A 10,176-nucleotide genomic window follows, 5' to 3' on the forward strand; every position below is an offset into this window, starting at 1 on the left:
CACGCAATTTACAAACACAAATATGGGTTAATGTATTCAATTACGGGCAACCCTAAAATAATAATAATTTAATAATCCATATGAACAATGTCCTCACTTTCCAAAAGCTCTAAACTTGGACTTTCTACTGTGGCCGCCCTTCACAACCTGCTCACATCGGCTGCCAACTGTGACAAAAAGTATTTTTTGCTGATTGTTGTTGACTTCGCCGGGGCGTTAGACACCTTATCAAGGTGTTGAACTTGATAAGAGCCACCTTATCAAAGAACCTATATGAAACTATTAAAACATGCCTCTCAAACAGGAAAGTAATAGTTAACGCACTATACCAGAGTGTTTCTAGAACTGTTCTCCGGGGCTGTCCACATGGCTCGGTGTTGGGTCCCCTGTTCTGGAACATTGTCATGGATAATTTCCTCAACAAGGATCTGGGGGATGTAAATGCCCAAGCTTATGCCGATGATCTCATCATCACTGTGGCTGCTGACAGCAGAACCCGCTTCGCGGCCTTGCAAACCAAGCCCTTCATACTCTCCAAGAATGGGCCTCAGACAACAATTCCATCTATCCCCAACTAAACCCAATTCTCGCCTTCTCAAAGGCAAGCTGGAAATCAGAAGACCCCCGCTGATCAGAATCAATGGAACAACTATCAAGTTTTCAACAGAATTATAGTACCTGGGAGTTATCCTCGACACAACATGCTCATTCCAACCTCATCTGAAATACCTCAGGAAAAAAGGTACGACATTATGCAGCCCTGGTTGCCAGGGTCTCACCTCGTGACTGGGGACCTTATCTACCGGAAGACCTTATCTTTATTCTTCAAAACTGCTTTCACACCGATAATAACATATGCTTCTGGAATCTGGTATACTAAAGCTACCACTGCCACCAACAGAAGGACGCTGGATGCCATCCAACGCTCCATACTGCTCGTCACCTCCCATGCCTGCCGCACAGTGCGCACTCACGTCCTTCAGGTCCTGGCTGGTGCCTTACCTCTCGACCTCGAGGTCATTAGAACTGGTCTACTATACCACCTTTCTAAAGAAAACCCAAAAACCTTCCTCAACTTTACAATTAATCCAGCAAATGGCAATGCAGCTGAAAAATATCGCCTCCGTGCCCATCTGCAGCAGGAATGGCAAACCGGGTATGTATTTATAGTATAGTACCTTCTGTACAGCGGCTCCAGGAACATAAGTTCATCTCTACCATGTTATTCTGCGATGATACAAAACTCTGTAGAGCGGCTGGAAACGTGTAGTGTTGTTTGTGTATAGTATGTGTTGTTGTTATGTTGTTTAGTTGTTTCTGGCCTCTTTGCCACCGGGCAGGCGATATCTTGGAAAGCGTGCCCGTTGCCCGTCTACACCACGAAGAGGTGGGCTACAACTAGATATGTCATTAGCCAAGTGGAGATAGACCATTACAATCTTTGTCTGCCCTGAAGAGGGTGAAGTCCCACACCCACTGGAGATAGTGCTATACCAGTGGGTGCCAGCAAATCCCGTACCCACAGCTACCCAAACTTAGGGTACCAGCATAGAAAATAAATTAATAAATAAAATGATAATTTAGAAATAAATAAATAAATAAGTTAGTTAAAAAAAAGAAAAAAGGAAAAAAAAAGTAAAATAAAATAAACCAAGAAAAAATTTATAGATAAGTAGAAAAAAAATTTTATATAAAAATAAAATAAAACAGTATTAAAAAAAAGAAAAAAATAAGTAAAATAAAATAAAAATAAAATATATATAGATAGATACAAAGTTAAAAAAAAAAAAAGGAAATTAACAGGTTTTTCATTCATTCATTTATTAATTACACACAATATAGTCTCAACATTATGTACATAAAAGTATATACATGATTTATATACAAGATATATTTACATATAATTATATGCTCTGACAAACATTAAACTCTCATGTGTGTGTGCAAGTGTGTTCTTATTCAGGGTAGCTCCCAGGCATAAGCCCAAATCTACCTTGAGAACTTGGGAATATATAGTCTTTACAAAGCAGTCCTTAAAAAGTATGTTAAATTACTTGAGTCTGATTTTACTGTAGCGCTATTCGCACTTGAAATCCCGCACCCACTGGAGGTAGTGCAATACCAGTGAGTGCCAGCAATCCCGCGCCCCGGGTTGGCCATACCAGGGAGCCAGCAGGGAAAAAAAAAAAAATAATAATAAAAAATATATATATATATATATAATAAAACAACAATAATATTCAATAGTCTGGATGGCACAACTATAAACTCCAAAAATCACAGTTCAATTGAATATTTCCTCAGCTGCTGTTTCACATGCACTGGAACCTCCAAAACCAATAACGGTACTATACAGCAATCTCCAACTGTACGCCATGGATAATAGACGCTTTAGACCACCAGACCCGACGCAATGAATCTGATCCAGCACGGCAGAATCCAGAATGGAGTATTCATGATTGCAGCACAAAGACAACCAACCAGAGCACCAGACCCAACACCATGAATCAGGTCCAGCACCCCAGCCGCCAGCCAGATGCAGAAACCAATAGTGAAACTCCATGAAGACAATTAAGACACTAGGTTTGCCTCTGAAGAAAGGCTCTGAGAACAGTTCTTGCAAAAACAGCAGCTGAAAACTCCTGAAATAAATTAAAACAGTCACGATTTGCAATAAGCAAATGCACTGTATCAAATGATAAGTCAGGAATATGCGCCATCAAAATCCGCCTTTGGTCTTTATACTCCCGACATAAAAAAATTACATGCATCCAAGTCTCCTGCTCGCCACATGTACAGAAAGGATCTGTCTCCAACCCTCTCTCATATAATTTGGCCCTAAGTGAGCCGTGTCCTGTTAACAAATAAGAAGTGTACATAGAAGGCGTAAACCAAGATGCCACGGTTTTTGCCAATGCATAGTTCACCTGGGGAATATATTTCCTCGTCACAGCTCCAACATCACCATCTGGTCTGCCATAAATCCATTAATTTGTTCCATATTCGTTGTTTTTCTTCTTTAACATTATTCTCCAAATCAATTGTGATATCCAAAAACGTTACTGATGTACCCTTTTTCAATTTGTACAAAAACCCTCTGTAGACAATAAATAAATCCAGTGGCATGGTACCAGCAATTACCTGTAGGGCGTTTGTAGACGCTGTTCTAGGTACTTTCAATAAAGTTAATAACATAGAGCGCTGAAGCGATAAAAGTTTCGATCGAATCCTAGTTTTAGTTACCACAGAAAACCAAACAACAGGAAATTAACAGGTGATCAAACTCGACCTAAGGAGAGATCACTAGAAAATTCCTACCAGATGTCAATAGAACCTACCCCAAACCCCCACCATGGTTCTCGCCAGGCTATACACAACGTTTTTACTTACTGGTCACGAGTCTATAAATGTTAAACTCGGCATCGCAGAGGACCAAACATGTACCTGTGGGGGGCTTCAGACTGGCATAACCTTGTCTACGACTGCCGGCTATATAAGGACCTTCGCTATATCTTCATTACGAAGATCAAATATATTCCAAAGGATCAAGAATCTTACCTCTTAGACACCAAGGTTGAATATAGTGCCTTCTCTTGCTTTACATAGCATCTCTTCACAAGACGAAGAACCCTCCTGGCCCAACAAAGGCAGACTTGAACAAGATGATCCACAATAGCGAAAGATATATCCACCGAACCAAGATGCCCATTAGTAAAACAGAACATTTGTAATAACAGAACTGTAAGAAGGACAATTCTTGACCCACTCCAGACAAACCTGCTGAAATCGACAACCACTAATTTGGACTTTACCAACTGGACTGACAACACCAAAGGCCTTTTGGCAACCTACACCAGTGCTCTCTTGCACAGTGCCTTCTTTACCACTTCCCGGGGAGGGGGAGGGGATGGCCCCGTCCCCCTCCTTTCCTCTCCACTCTTCCTTCTGGTGGAACATGGGCCTGTCCCACTGTCAAATGCAGGAGTAAATCTCTCTCTCTCTCTCTCTATCGACCCCTTACTTCCAACTTCTACCCCCTAGTCTTCAGTCTCCCCAACTACCCTGCCTACTTCACACAACGTGTGCCCCACACAGTCGAAACTTAAAAGCACTAAAATTCTGTTTGCCCAATTTTTCGGTCTTAGTCACCTTTTTGCATATAACCCCTACAGAATCGTTATTATTTATTATTTTTATTTTTTTTTTAGGCCCTTACCATTGAAATCCCAGGAAATTAGGTGGCAGGGCCTGCCAGAGTTCAAATTATGTGCTGGGGTAACTGGTCTGCCTCCACGGGGCGAAGTGTGCGCAACCTTGGGTCCCGTTAGGGGCTCAGCGGCTAAATGACCAGATGAACAGCGGTACACAACACTACACCGTACAATATCCATACACTTTTAAATCTCTGGCATTTACAGTGTACTGTATCACACAACAACACAACAATGTAAACTCCCGGTGATGGGAGAAAACCCTGGTACCGTTTGACCCTCAACACACTGAACACATTCCAAAAGCATATCAACAGCTGCAGTGCGATGGGATGTGGCGATGGCGTGTGGCTTTATCATCCATAAACAAGAACTCGGGGCCAATGGCACCTCAGAACAGATGCACATGGGGAAGGATTACCTCAGCAGTAGCGTGCAACGATTACAGTACCGCCTTCCAGTATCTGGAGTTGTGTACGTCCATCCATGGCATGGACGTACACAACTGGCATGTGAGTGACCAATGCACAAGTTCCTGCAAAGCTGCAGACCGAAATTTTGCCTAGCATATAGCTATAAGTTCCGGATCGTGCCAAAATGCTAGTTCCCTACGGTTTTTAAAGTGTCAAAAAATATTGGACAGATGGGCCTTCATCTGATTTGCCAAAAAAGACTGGGACTAGTCCAAGGGAACCCGCAAAATTTGCCAAATAAGGCCTACTAGGTTCGGACGAAGACTGCTGCTGAGTCCCAAAAAGTAGAGCTGAATTTTCAAAACCTATAGTCTGTGGACTCTGCTCTTCCATCTTGTAGTGTCTGTGTAGGATTATTGTCCCCCAGAAATGGCTGAACTTACCTTTCCGTCGAGCTGAAACAAATAAATATTTAGTACTCAGCAATTCTAAAACGAAAAGTGTTTTAACATACGGCAACTCATTTTCTTTTTAATTTTGAAAGATTTTCAAGGTGGAAACGTAACAAGTTGCTGACTGTTGTTCAAAATGTGTGCTCCTGAAGTCGTCTGTGTTATTTGTATTGCTGAAAAACAAAACGAGATGCCTATAACTATTCTCTGCACACATAAAATATCATCCTTATCACTACTCTTTCTACTACCGCAGTAAACTCCTTAGTTTCGTTTTCTGTTCTGTGATCCTACTGGCATTTTGCTACTCAGTCTACAACGATCGGGGTCATTCCTGGCTTTCATGAAAAATGGTTTTTCATCCCGCAAAGAAACGCTTCAATCCTGGTCAAGATTAAACAACAGTGTTCCACAGGTTTTTCTGTTTTAGCATGTGTGCTTGCCTAAACAACGTTCTCTGTGAATCGCTCGGCTTCCGACAAGGCTGCACGCTAATGTGTGTTTCCAGAAGACCTGGGTTTCATATGATAGTCCAGTAGTTTGGATTAACACAAAAATCTTGCACCATCAAACCCACTCAGATTTAAATAAGAGTAAGCTCGCAGCATCAAAATCGCGTTGTGATTAACTCAAAGGTTCTCCTTAAGTTGACCTTTGAGCCCCGCTTAACTCCAACTCAAAATCTACTCAGTAAATTATGTGAATTATGTGTAACAGTGAATTGTCACAAGGCAAAATGATCAACAAAACAAGGTTTATTAAACATAAAAGTCATACACATGAGTACAATTGAACTGGTCAAAGCTTTAGATTAATTGGTATGTGGTTGCTTGGTAAATTAACTGAATAGCAAGCGTTATCTTGCTACTAGTCGTGTTACAATTTTGGAATGTTCTTCATGTGGCTTTTCAACTATTTCTCTTGCGAAAATTCACAATCACTGATGGCAGTCATGTCATACAATTATTCTACTATTAGAATAGGAATATATGTGTGAACTTAACAATAACAATGAGTATTATAATAACTAACTTGACAAGTCGCGTTAACTGTTAAATTCTAATTATGAAAAGTAGATACACAATTGTCAGCTTGATTTTTATGAGAAGAGAGATCAGTGTGTGTGAATTAATTAAAGGCAAGGGAAAAATATGATGAACTTCGATGGTTGAATTTGTGTTGTTTTAGAAAAGGCTAAACACTTACCGACAAATGGTCGTTCGTCCCCAGTACTTTTTAATCCTGCTCTTTTATCCATACGTACGACTCTGGGCTAACTTCCTTGACTTTCTCTATCTGCTGATCTTAAACTATCGCTCTCTGACTCTTACAACCTGAAAACTCTGAAACCTACAGTAAGACTGCCAAAGCTTTCTGTTTTCTTTCCCCTTTTCAATTAAATACCTCTGCATCCCTTAACTGAATTACCCTTGACGTGTTCTGATCTCACGGGTCAATAATGTGGGGCAAAGAATTACACTTGAGGACTGTCAACTTTGGGATTTGACACTACTACAAATGATATATTAAATAGATAAAGGAAATCTCATGTTTGTGTAGAGCAGTTTCTTTTGTTTTGCAATCGTGGTCATCGAACATAAATCGATACACTTATACGAATGGAATTTTGGAATGACTGTCATTGTGTTTATTAGATTCGATTGCATAAGAAATTGTGTCTCACGTTCTGGCTTCTCACCCTTTTCTGTCAAAAGTCACGATCTGCTCTTTTCGTTTCTTTTCGTTCATCTAATTGCTGTGAGCACTGAACGACGGTGTATCGTTTCATCAACAACAACCCCTAGGGCGGTGCTGGTGCAGATGCGGAATCGAAAGTTAAACGGAATTCATTCCGTCAGATTAGTTGCATAGGCCGTGGAAAAAGTATAAGGCACTATAAGGAATAAATGCTTCTTAAAAGCAGGTGAAAGGGATAAAAAATGATAGCATTTTTTAACACTTTAACAAAGGTGATCACGAAATTACAACTCCCTACCTAATACAGTGTTGGTCACCTTTGCCAGAGATAGCAGCCTCTATTCATCTAGGCCAAGAGTAACGACCCAATGGTACCCTCGCCCAACTTGGTACGAGTACAAATTTTTTGGCACGCGGAATTCAGAGCCTCCCCAAAATATTTTCAAACTTCATGCAATGATTTGTTTAAAGTCGGAGTGGTGAGACGTACTGACTAAATTGAGAAACGAAATTAAGAAAAAAATTCGTATATTTCTCACCTTTATTCAGAACATAAATTATTGGTAAAATTATATGAGATATATTATCCACAGTCAGTATTTCGTGTAGCTTTCTTCATGGTCAATTACGATTTGTATGTGGCGTGGAGATTGGAGATTATTCTGCATTACTTCCCACAATCCTCATAAATATTTTAATTGCTATTTGCCCTTTACAGATCATTCAGAATGTCAGCTCAGCCAACAAAGAAACAAAAAAAATTCAAATGAAAGGGGGGGGGGAGGCAGCAGAGAATTTCAAGAGTGAAAGATTTAGTATAATTTTATGGAGAATAAAGCATTATGCATTTTGTGTTCTGGAACGCGAGGGTAAGTTTTTAAAAGATTTAGCCAATCTTGGCAATATTTGAATTTAGCCTTGTGTTCTGGTCACGCGAGGATAGATTTTTAAAAGATTTAGCCAATTTTGGCACGTACCCTTAAAAAGGTTCGCTACCCCTTGCTTAGGCATTGACTCCACCAAATGTCTGAAGACGTCCATAAGGATCTGCCGCCATGCTGCGTACAAAGCTTCCCACAGTGTCGGAATAGATGGCGATTGCGTGTCCGTTTCCCTCTTTCGTTCCAACACATCCCACAGTTGTTTAATTAGATCAATTAGATCGAAGTCAGACGAATTTAGAGGCCAATCACGATGGGTGTTAACTTCACTGTGTTCCTAGAACCAATCACGATGGGTGTTAACTTCACTGTGTTCCTAGAACCACAGTGCTGACCAGATGACAAGGCACATTATCGCTATGGATAAATAAATCTAGAGAATAAAAATAAAAATTAAGGAACGAGGCGTATTAAAATAAACGGAGTAGTTTCATGTGTGTGTGATAAAAAATTCAAGTACGCTGGACAAGTTATTCATGCTACTTCCCAATAATACCCACGACACTGATCCGAACCATAAAATTCGGCTGAAAAAAGAGAAATTAATAAAATGTCTACTAATTGATATTTAGATAATTGATGTCTATTAATTATTTATTTTTATCTGATATAAAATGGTACATAAATTTCTATTGTAGTAATTTATGTATTGTTAATTTGTAGAGTTTTTTTTCACAATAATATTTTTATGTGTCATATGTGTTTTTATGTGGTGAGAAGTATAAAGAAGTCATTGGAAGAAATTTACTCTCCATTGCTTCATTCATAATGCTTTATATATATACTCTGCGATATTGATATTGAACCCTGAAGGAACAGAAATTCAGAGAGAATACCTGGAGTAATGATAGTCAAGGAGTTGGGGAACACATGATAAAGTTGCAGACACTAATATGTGTGAACATATTTATTCACACAAAATGATGGTTACAATGAACAGGTCAATATGATGTAAATCCGCAATGGTCGTGGATACATTGAACTAAATATCTTGGCATTGCGTAATGCTGGTGTCGAATATGGTGGGGAAATACCAACGGCACCTGGTGGCGCAAAACGGGTAACTGTATTTCTCCCCCCCATCCAGATAAATTTGCGTGGATGAACTGGCCAAGACAATACTCCACACCACGAAGACACACAGAAGAAAACCCCAACGGTATGTGCTCAGCAATTGTCCTGTTAAAAAAATGGCTCCAGGCACCCCTGCAGTAAGCAAGAGAAGAACGACAGGTTTCAGAATCTTTGCAACATATTGGTGAGCAGTCAGATTGCCAACTGATTGTTTCCCATACACAGTAACACCAGCAGGGTGTTCAGCATGACGTTCGATAAAAAAAAACAACCAAATATTATTTTTAGGCCACCAGAATAATTAAATTCATCTGCCGTGCATTGTGTATTATGTCTGTAAACTGCGTATGTTCTATGGTTGATTTGTCTGTTTTGCTGGACGCAGGATCCCCCCCCCGCCAGTTTTTTTTTGGGGGGAACCTTGCTACCTACGCCTGAGACCGATTAACTCAGCCACTGAGTGAAAAAAAAAGCCCACTAAAGTTCCTCGCGTCATCGACGTGATTCGAACCCGAGCGTTTCCCACCCTGTGTAGAGAGGACGGTGACGATACCACTGTGCTACTCACGCAGACAGTATGTCGTTCAACAGTAGAATAGGATCATTGCAGTTACCACGTCATAGCCACACTTGTATGTAGCTATCATCGGGCCCAAAGCTGAAGCAGAACTCATCGCTGAAGACTTTATTCTATTCTGTATCTCAGTTATCCCCTAAACGGTACCATTCCTGATGCTGTTTACAATGGTCAACGGTCAGGGGGTAATCGATGCAATGGACGTCTGCCAGACGGCGTGTGTAACGGTTCGACGGGAGGTGGGATGACCACCAGCTATTGTTACAGTTCGTTAGATCACAACCAGCGCAGCTGTGGTGCGGTGCAAAGCTGTCGAAGGATAAGACGATCCTCCGGTTCGATAGTCTTCCTTCGTGCTCCTCTGCCCATTCGATGAACAGATATATTGCTTCCAGCAGCAACATCTGCGCACTGTGGTATTGTCGCGGCCCACAGGTTCTTCTACACGACAAAGGGACTATTCAGCCTCTCGAAGGTCGATGACCTGCCTTCTGTCTAAGTAATTCAGTTGGTGATACGGGTGTCAAATATGACGTATTTCGGCATTTTTAACAATTTCCTTGCACTCTGAAATCTGTTCCTGCCAGAAAAAAGCCTGTTTACTGCTTCATACATACGTTGCTTTTGAATTCCACGTTCTCTCTGTTCATTTTTATATCAGCCGAAGTTTTCGCTCGATTGTCCCCGTATTTTAATAATTTCTTTATCTCGGTGCAACTCATCGGCGTGCTGATTTACATGCACTTCCGTTCATTCCTGCTGGGTACTGTAATTTCAATGGCACAGAGTGTATGCAGAATCAAAATTTCA

This window comes from Mastigoproctus giganteus, chromosome 7, assembly GCF_048544385.1.
Source record: "Mastigoproctus giganteus isolate SK-2022 chromosome 7, ASM4854438v1, whole genome shotgun sequence".
In the NCBI taxonomy this organism is placed as follows: Eukaryota; Metazoa; Arthropoda; class Arachnida; order Uropygi; family Thelyphonidae; genus Mastigoproctus; species Mastigoproctus giganteus.